General features: G+C 38.1%; 2 pseudogenes; one reads left to right on the forward strand and one right to left on the reverse strand.

Moving 5' to 3' along the window:
- Window positions 1–32: 32 nt before the first annotated feature.
- On the forward strand, window positions 33–9,233 carry LOC118611367 (annotated as a pseudogene).
- Window positions 8,541–9,255, reverse strand: LOC118611484 (annotated as a pseudogene).
- Between the last annotated feature and the right edge of the window lie 325 nt (window positions 9,256–9,580).

Here is a 9,580-nt window from a genome sequence, read left to right on the forward strand (position 1 = left end):
TAAGGATGTAAAACACCTGAGGAAGTATATAATCTAAAATATCAGTAGCAAGTGGTAAGTCAATAGCGCTTTTGATGCTCAATCAATACTTATTATAGAACATAATTAAAAGTTAGTAAACTTGATAGTTTACTGGTTAGTATGCTTCAGAGTATCAAGTGGATGGTTGTTTAGACAAGTGTAATCACTTATATTGTATCCTTTATAGTATTTGAAATTTTTTTTGTAAAGGAAATGTTAATGTAGTTTCATTCTCAAATCTCTTTATGCTGTTCTTTACTACTAGTCTGTATGTGAATTATGGTGTTGATTGTTGCAGCCTTAAAGATCTGAGAGCTCTTGTATATTAGATGAGATTCACTTATATTTACTTTTCCATGGAAGATTAATTACACCGTCATGTACAATGTATGAAGAAAATCTAAATGAAGATGCTGATTGTAGTTGACATAGAACACTAATGTAAGTCACCATGAAGTAGGTGTTTAGGGCATCATTCTTTGCATTAATGTAAGACAGAGGCACATTCTGAATTTTAACTAGTTTGAACCAATTGCTCTTTAAGGAAAAAAGGTTGTATATTAAAATGTTGATGTATCTTCACAGTAGACATAGATACAAGTCATGAATATTTGATTGAAATAAATCTTGAGATTTCCCTAAATGTATAAAATTATTGTATGTCTATGTTTACTAAGTAATTTGCCTTCATCTTGAAAACCATAGAAAGCACAGTTCTCAGATCATCATATGAGAATAGGAATGCTGCTTCAGTGCTCACAATCCGTGGTTTTGACCATTGATTATACAGGGGGTTTGCAATGCTTTATTCAGACTTATGTTTGAACAATATATTTTTATTAATAAAGCTGAAGGGATATGAATGTGTTAACACTGGTGTAATGAATGAAGTGTTATCCTGCCACTGATGTTAACCTGTCCCACCTTATTTTAGGTCATAGGTAACACTATACTATTTGGTAATACAGTAAAATAACATCACTGCCAATCCCTCTCCCCATGGCTTTTAATCTCAAATAATATGAAAAAATTTTCCCCGTAATTTATATATAATATTTATTTATTTTTATTGTACCTACTGGGACATTATGTTGGTTACAATAAGGATGATATAGGAGTTCAGAGTCACAAGTAAATGTGGATTCATGATATGACTTCTCCAGCAGCCTGTGAGCAACAGTCTCTGTTGTATCTCACAGCCTTCACCTTGATGCCCCTTAGATAAGATATCTTCAGAGCTTACCAAAATTTTGGGGGGAGGGGTTTAATTGGACCCCCCAGAGTATACCCCCAGTGGACCCTAATAAAGGTATGCGCCCTGGTTTCTGCCACTCTGAATCCTGGCTTGCCCTCTGTGTGTAACCCTTCCTAGCATGCTGTATACTTCCTTCAGGACCTGTGAATAATAAACTTACCTATTCCAGTTTTGCTTGTGGCCTCCTGTTGAACTGATCACCATCCAACATCAGGGGCTCTGCTTAACAAATACTAATTTAAGAAAATCACAAGTATAATTAGAAGGCATATTTTGGGGTTTCTGAATTACATTTTGCCCTGTATTTCTTTTTACACATATACTTTTTCTGAGCGTACATGACACAGACAGTTAATGGTTTTGATAAATCTAAATGAGTATTAAGTAGGAAGGCCTACATATGTTTCTATACCTATCTTCAGAAGGACAGAGAAATATTGGATCAAGTAGGTTATTTCAAAATAGTTGATGATTAACAAGGCTAGAAACCTTAGAGATTCATGCTGTGAATCATATTTTTGTACATTACTCTGAATTTATTTCTCCCAAACCTCATGATTCTTGGTTGAGAATGTCCCTGTGAAATTCTTGTTTTGTTTTTTTTGTTGTTGTTGTTTAGTTTCTTGCTACCCATACAAGGCTTAATGTTTTCTTTCAACATTCTTGAAAAATATTGCTTATATAACTTGCTCAGTGATTTCAGTAAGGGTTTTTATTAAATTTTATGGTTTGTGGAAATAAACTTTAAAATGAGTGTAATTCTACCATGAGTATATTAAGGTGCATTTTGTTTAATATATTTCATTTCTTGGAGAAAAAAACTAAGTCAACTTTTTGTTAGTTATTCTCTCAGAAGTGACATCATCAGAGTTATTCACTTTCTGCCAGTTTGTTCAGGATAAACTTAGTGATGGCTACTTCGTTAGTCACAGGTTTGTCTTGACATTTACATTAAGTGAAAAAATATAGGACAGTGCTGGGTGCATAATAGATACTCTATAATTAGGAGCCAAATATTCATAAAGGAGTGATGTAGCTCCAGGTAAGAGAAGGAAATTTTCCAGGGTGAAAAATTGACATGAATTCTACATGTGGAGGGAGGACACCTGTTCCCAGACTGCACTACTGACTGAATTTAGGTAGAAAATTCTACTTGTTTCATTTCCTAATTCCAGTTCCTCTTTTTCATATTTCTTGGCCACGTATATATCCCAGTCATTTTTTGAAGTGTTTTGGCTACTGCATCTCTGCTCTCCCCATCCCACATCACCCATCCAGGCTGTTGTGGTTCTGATGAGCAGTTTGTAATTTTTCTGTTGCAAAGATATATTAGAATTTGATGAATTTGCATTGTTTTTCATTAAAAAGGTAGCCCACAACTCATTTTTTCAAGCTGAATCCTCTATTTTTGAATATGAATATTGACCTTTGGAAAATAACAGAATGGCCTCTGTATATTTTAAAATTGGAATGATCTTCCTGGTACAGATTAGAATCCTGAAGAATTTCTTCCTCTTACATCATTATCTTTTCCTTTACTGAAGTGGAACCAGGACAAGTTCAAGAGGTTTCATTTTCAGTCATTTGCATATAGTCAACTGTTTGTTCTTTTTAGAGGACTCTCAAGAAACCACAGCAGGTTTTGGTTTGAAACATTTTCTTCTTTATTCTGAGTGCAAACCTATTTTCTATGTTCACAGAGTGCGGCCAGAGGTATATTTGTTTATACCATCTGTCTGTCACTTGAGTGTCTTCCAGGTCATCACCATCAGCCCCAGAAATTCCAAGTGGGCAGAGTTTAATGTAAAAGCCCCAAAGTACATCGGCCCCTCTAGTGTCCTGAGCTGGATCTTGCACAAGTTGCTAAGTACCAGAATTCTCATGCACGTGCCTTCCTTATAGAACAATACAAACGTCACAAAAACTGTAGATATCAGATGATGTTCTACTACGCTTTGTAACATAGCTGTAGGTTTACAGTAAACCTGTTGCAGTTAGGATTCATCTACCTGGGCCAGTGGTTCCATCGTTATTATTCTGTACAGGCCAAAGAATGAATAATTCTTTGAATAATTCGGCTACATGGAAGTCGCTCCATTTCCTGGTCTTCTGGTGAGGAATACTGGAGGACTAGCAATGCAAATGGTAAATTTATTTTTTCCATTCCATATGGTCAGAAAGCAGATGTAACAATCATGGTCCCTAGGTTTATGGGGCATTTTGTCTTCATTTCAGCCAGTTTATTTTTTATGTTGTGTGAGATAGGATGTGACCTTTTGAAAGGCCATCAACACACAGAAGTGTTTATTAGTAATAGTGTGGGTTCTTTTATATTTGTCTTTAACCTAGTTAATAAAATCATTTTTAATATAATTGTCCCAGAAGACTTAAGTACAATGAAATTATACCAACAATAAAAGTTAAGTTTTTATGGGCAGGCTTAGGAAAGTCAGAGGTGGAAATAATTTAGAGGTATGGACTTAAGAAGTCAGGGCCAACTGTCTGCCCCAGACTTGCCCACATCCACCCCTTCCTAGGCTGTGTCCAAGTCTGACCCAATCCTGGGATCTCCTCTACTCAACAGTTTTGGTTGGTTGCCTCTCCCACTTCTAGGGCTAGTGTTCAAAATTTCTCCAAACCCAAAAGTATTAAATAGAAGCAAAAGACCTGTATGTTTTTGTGCCTTAATTTCTATCTCATTTCTCCTATGCTTTAAGAGCCATCCCATCCAGCATGGTGTTTTCCATTCCTGCAGTTCGAGGTGTTGCTCAAGTTACAAAATAAAATATATACGTGTTGTGAAATGATTACCCACCATCAAGTTAACATGTCTATCATCTCACACACTTTACCTTTTTCTTTTAATAACTTAAGATACACTCAGCAAATTTCAAGTATACAGTCCATCGTTATTACTTATGGGGCAGTAAATGAGAATTCTAGACAGTAAATGAGAATTCTAGAACATACTCATTCTGTATAACTGAAACTTAGTATCATTTCACAAGCATCTCCCCATTTCCCCCAGACCCTAGCAACCACCACTCTAACCCTTTTATAAGAGTTTTTAAAGATACCACTTACAGTATTTTCCTTTATGTGTCCGGCTTATTTCACTTAGCATAGTGTTCTCCAGGTTCATCTGTGTCATAAATGACTTTTTAAAAATTGTGTGTGTGTGTGTGTATGATAATATCAGTACAATTCTGGTCACCATGGCAAGCATAATGATGTACCAATTCATATTTATATTTTCTAGAATATCTAAAATTTTAAAAAGTCTGATAATATAAAATTCGAGAGTATTGGTAGCATTAGAATTCTCATATGTTGCTCATGGCTGAAGGAAACTTTGTCAGTTACTTATAAAATTCAACATTTATCTACCTATTACCAAAAAACAAATATAAACAATGACAAACTCTTCTGAACTGCCTCACCCTTCTATATTTCCCTCATCCAGCTCTATTTAGCTCCTATACTATAGAAGCATGTTGTGTTTTAAATCAACCACAGGAAAATAGAAGCGACAAAAAGGTGGGGCCCAATATCTACATTCTTACTTGAAATACAGAACCTTTGGTACCCAACTCTCAGTTTTATGAGGACGAATTCACATATGTGAGATTCCCAACACTGTAACCTACTTCTGAGCACATAGTAAGTGCTTAATAAACATTGCATTAATAAATATATATAACTAGTTTTCCAAATACACATTTGCTCAGATACTACTACCTTCTTTAGCTTTCTGTAAATTTCAAAGGCCAGCAAAGAATATGATCTCTCAAGGCAGTGATTGTTGGTGTTTACTGGGAACAGGCAGTATTTGTGTTGAGATGTTTGGTGTCAGGGTTCAGGTGTGCTGTGCCTGCTCTCTGTCATGTGCTACAGGTAGTGGGGTTCAGGGAGAGCAACACTGGCACTTAACTTGGAACTTGTTAAAGATGCCAGTTCATGGGCCCTTCTGCAAACCTGCAGAGTCACAGTGTTTAAGAAAGAGATCTGGAGAAAGTGATTTCTATGTGCATTAAAGCTTGAAAAGCAAGGCTTAAATAGTGTGGGTCTCAGCCCAGGTTTCCCAGTACAATCATGGAATTTTAAGGATAATCATCACTTGAGCTCTCCCCCACAGATTCTGTTTATAGGTCTGAGTTAAAACATAAGTGTTGTATTAAATGCTGCAGGTGATTCTAAAGGGAGGCCAGGCACTGATATCAGCCTGTCCCATTATAGCTGATGTTAACTTTGTTTACTTGGTTCAAGTCCTGTCTGCCAGATTTTTTGTCCATAATGTTAATCACTTTTTCCCATCATCAATAAGGATTTAGGAGGATTTACTAAATCTTGACACTTAAGTCTAGAAACTTTTGTTCTTGATTTGTCTTTGCTTGTTGTTTGCTTTGGAAAATAAAGGCTCTCTCTGTTTATTAGACATACTGGCTTTTACAAGTGTGCTTATTATCTGTAGCCTGTAAATGAAAGTTCACTCCTAGAACTATTCAGGTTGTTGGCAGAATTCATTTTTTTCTCATGTTTTCCATGTGTTCCCTCCATGGTCACATCTTGGAACTGAAGAAGAGATAACATTTGTGGCTCATTGCTCACAAAAATTTTACTTGTGGTCCTCTATATTCAAATGAAGGGACTTCCAGGGGCAATTTATATAAGTGAGGTTACTGACTCATGGACTGAAATTGAAATCTTCTCACCATTTAATTGTGTATCAGTTGCAAATCAAAACTAATGAATAGGAAAATAAATTAGTGACCTTTCATCTACCTGCTACTTACATCTGTTTCCCCACTTACATCTGTTTCCTCCCTTTATCTCTGTTCCTTATTATCACCTCTGGCCATCTACTAGACCTTACTCTTCCCTCCATATGGCTCTTTTTGACTTCTGTATTGCACCCCTTCCTTCATCCCGTGTACTTTAGACCTTCAGCCCTATGAAAGTCTATCACTGACTCCAGAGTCTTCAACCCAACCCATCTCACTTCCCCCAAACCTTCTATTGTCCATACCCTCCTTTTACCTTGACCTTTGTTATACTCCAATGCATTCGAATGACTTCAGCCAATTTCTTGTGTCTAACCACCCTCAAATGGATTCACCATAATGTCAGATGTCCACAGCTTCCCCATAATTTTGCAGCCATTACTCCAGACCCTACAATCTGTGACCCTTTCTCCAAAGCCTGTTATCCTACTGATGCCCATTGTCCTTCCCAGCTCATTTTATCTCCCTCTATGCGCTTCTATGGCTATTATGACCTATCCTTTATCTCTTTCTGGAACACTAAACACCTCCAAGACTCAAACCACAACCACATATCCTCCCTTTCACCTCTGTTCTCTAACCTCCATAGGCATAGAGGTTTTTGTATCTTTTACCCAAGCCAGCCTTGTACCCTCTTTTGCCAGTTACGCCCCTCCAATCTCCGTTATCCCCTTTATTCCCGTGATTTTCACTCCCCTATCCCCTCAACACTTGACTTCCCCCACATCCTTAAGTTTCTTGCACACTTCCCTTTGTACCCGTACACCCTGCAATGCACTTTAACCCCCCCCCACACACACACACGTCATACAACTATCATGTTCCTTTTAGCCCTGTTGTGCAGTAAGTTGTATTTCTCAGATAAATATGTTCAAATCCTAATGCCCAGTCAGTACCTGTACATGAAACCTAGGGCCTCTATAGATGTGATCAAGTTAAAATGAGGTCATACTGGACTAGAACAGGCCCTAACCCAGTAATTGGGGTCCCTCTAAGAGGAGGGAAGTTTGGACCCACAGAGATACACAAAACACCTTTGATGATTGGAGTGATGAGGGTACAAGCCATGGAAGGTCAAGGTGCTAACACCCACAGGGCATGAGGAAGAGGCAAGACTCCCCACCCCAGAGCCTTCAGATAGGGTGTGGCCCTGCCAGCAACCCCATTTCAGGCTTCTACTTCCAGACCTGTGAGAAAATACATTTCCACAGTTTGAAGCCACTATTCATGATATCTTCTTACGGCAGCCCTAGGAAATTCCTACAGATCATCTGCTTTCCCTTTCCTTGCACTATTGCTCCCCTGGGACCCTGACTCCATGCAGCCCCAATTTATACCTGTGCCCCCTTTTCCCATACTCTCTTTTTCATTGTGTTGTATTACCCACTCACTGTCACTTGTCTACACACACCAACTTTCCTACAATGTGCTTCTACCTAAAGTGGCCCTGCTCGCAGTACTTTTAATATTTCAGATGTTAAAAACAGTTTCTATGTGGGTTGAGCAGTGTTGGTGTGATAATGAATGACGAAAATGGCCTCCATATTCAGGCGCCCAGAGAACTGTACTTAACTACTGTGTATCCATACGTAAACACATTGAGCTATGCTCGCTCATGGGGACTGTTAGAGTGTGATTTTTAAGAACCTGAGTATAACTGTGTGAATTTCTGTTAATTGTACTTTTATTATGAGTGTGTATGAATGTGAGTATGAGTGTGTGTATGGCGAATACGTATTTTTGATTGGCTATGATCGAGTGTATATATTTGAGTGTGTTTGCATGTGAATGGGTGTGTTCACACATGTGTGTATTTGCATCTTTGTGTGAGTGAGTGTTTGTGCACAGAGTGTGAGTTATTCACCAGGTCTTATGTTCTTTCTTTTTGAATGTCTTTTAACTTAAATCTCATGCTTTGATACCATACGGAACTTAATTTTTTAGAAAGTTACATACACAAATACTTCTCCTTATTCTTTATATTGTTTTAGGACATATTCTTATAGTGCAATAACTTCAAGCATTAGTAAAACTTTAATTATATAAATAGCTGCATAATACATACACAACATTTAATTTAGAATCATTGTTACATTTTCCTTGTTTTCACTGGAGCAAAAGATCAGTCTGTCTTGGTCTCACCACTGGCTTATGATGTGACTGCTTTCAAATAGTGCTTACATTACAGAGAGATGAGAGAATAAACAAGTGAATATTGTAAAAACATACAATTTAGTGTTTTTCTGATAATTGCATGGGAATTTGTATCTTTTATTCAGGCAAAGCAGGGGCTGGACACACTGGAATCGTGGCTCATGAGAGTGTAGGAGCTGGCAGTAGGGAAAGATGCAGCAGTTAGTACAGACATGTTCACTAACCACAAACTGGGATTATTAGAAATAGCCAAATACTTGTAACCTATATGGTTTTATTAACCAATGTCACCCTTCCCCCTCCCCCAGTAAATTTAATTTTAAAAAAATAGCCAAGTAAATGTGAGAGATGGAGGAGAGGGTGTAAAAAGATACAAAGGTACTCATGAGGACAAGGATGTTCTAGGTGGCACTGGTCTCAGGGGAGGATCCGGGGAAACATTACTCTTAGGAATGTGTTGGACCCGTTGCTTGTGCCTGTACAGGATGAGAACCATGGAGCTGCTGGCCCAGAGTGTGAGTCCAAAGATGAAATATTAGGGGATGATTATAAATAAATTGTGATTTTGTCCAGAAATGCAGCAGAACAGTATCCAAAATCTCTTCACTTTATGATGTTTTTGCCAGTTACATATAGAGGAGAAACTCAGCTTATTAACAGGTATAACATCCAGCATAGCAAATTGGAGAACCTCATGTACCTGGGAGCTTTTACTTAATCTCTGCCCACCAGGGGTTCCTGGGGCTAATTGTGATGAACTTGAAGACATCCAAGAAGCCAGAGGTGCCTCTTGTCCATGGACACTGGACATGAAAAACATGTTTGTACCCACTATCACGGAGGAGATGGGCCATCCAAAAACTTCCATTCTATTGGTAACTCCCTAGAGAAAACAGGAGTTGGCTAAAGTCGGGTGTTGGAGAATGGAATTCGTGACCTCAACTTGCATCCAGTGAAGTGAAGGAAGATGTAATGGTAAAGAAGAGAGAAATTCCTCAGGATTCCAGCCACAGTCTGTAATAAAAAGATCATTCCTACCTCCATATTCCTGGAGGCTATTCTGCCTGTTTCTAGGGACTGATATTCATCTTCATGGCCAGAGGGTTCTACATAGGAATATGAGGCATGAGCTACATGTATCATATAAACTGTAACCCAATATTCTACATTTGCTATTAATTCCTATTGTTTGTTCACAACCAATGGTATGTGTTGAGAGAGAGTGTGTAGTCAAAACCTAGTTTAATGATATAGATAATGTTCAGCAGGTTCAAAATTTTTCAGAGGAGGACCAAGAAGGGCAAACCCTGCCTCTATCCCATCCAGGCTATCCCTTCCTGCCTGGCCAGTGCAGGTTACTGTCAACTGG

Source organism: Rousettus aegyptiacus, unplaced genomic scaffold, assembly GCF_014176215.1.
Source record: "Rousettus aegyptiacus isolate mRouAeg1 unplaced genomic scaffold, mRouAeg1.p scaffold_m13_p_14, whole genome shotgun sequence".
NCBI lineage: Eukaryota > Metazoa > Chordata > Mammalia > Chiroptera > Pteropodidae > Rousettus > Rousettus aegyptiacus.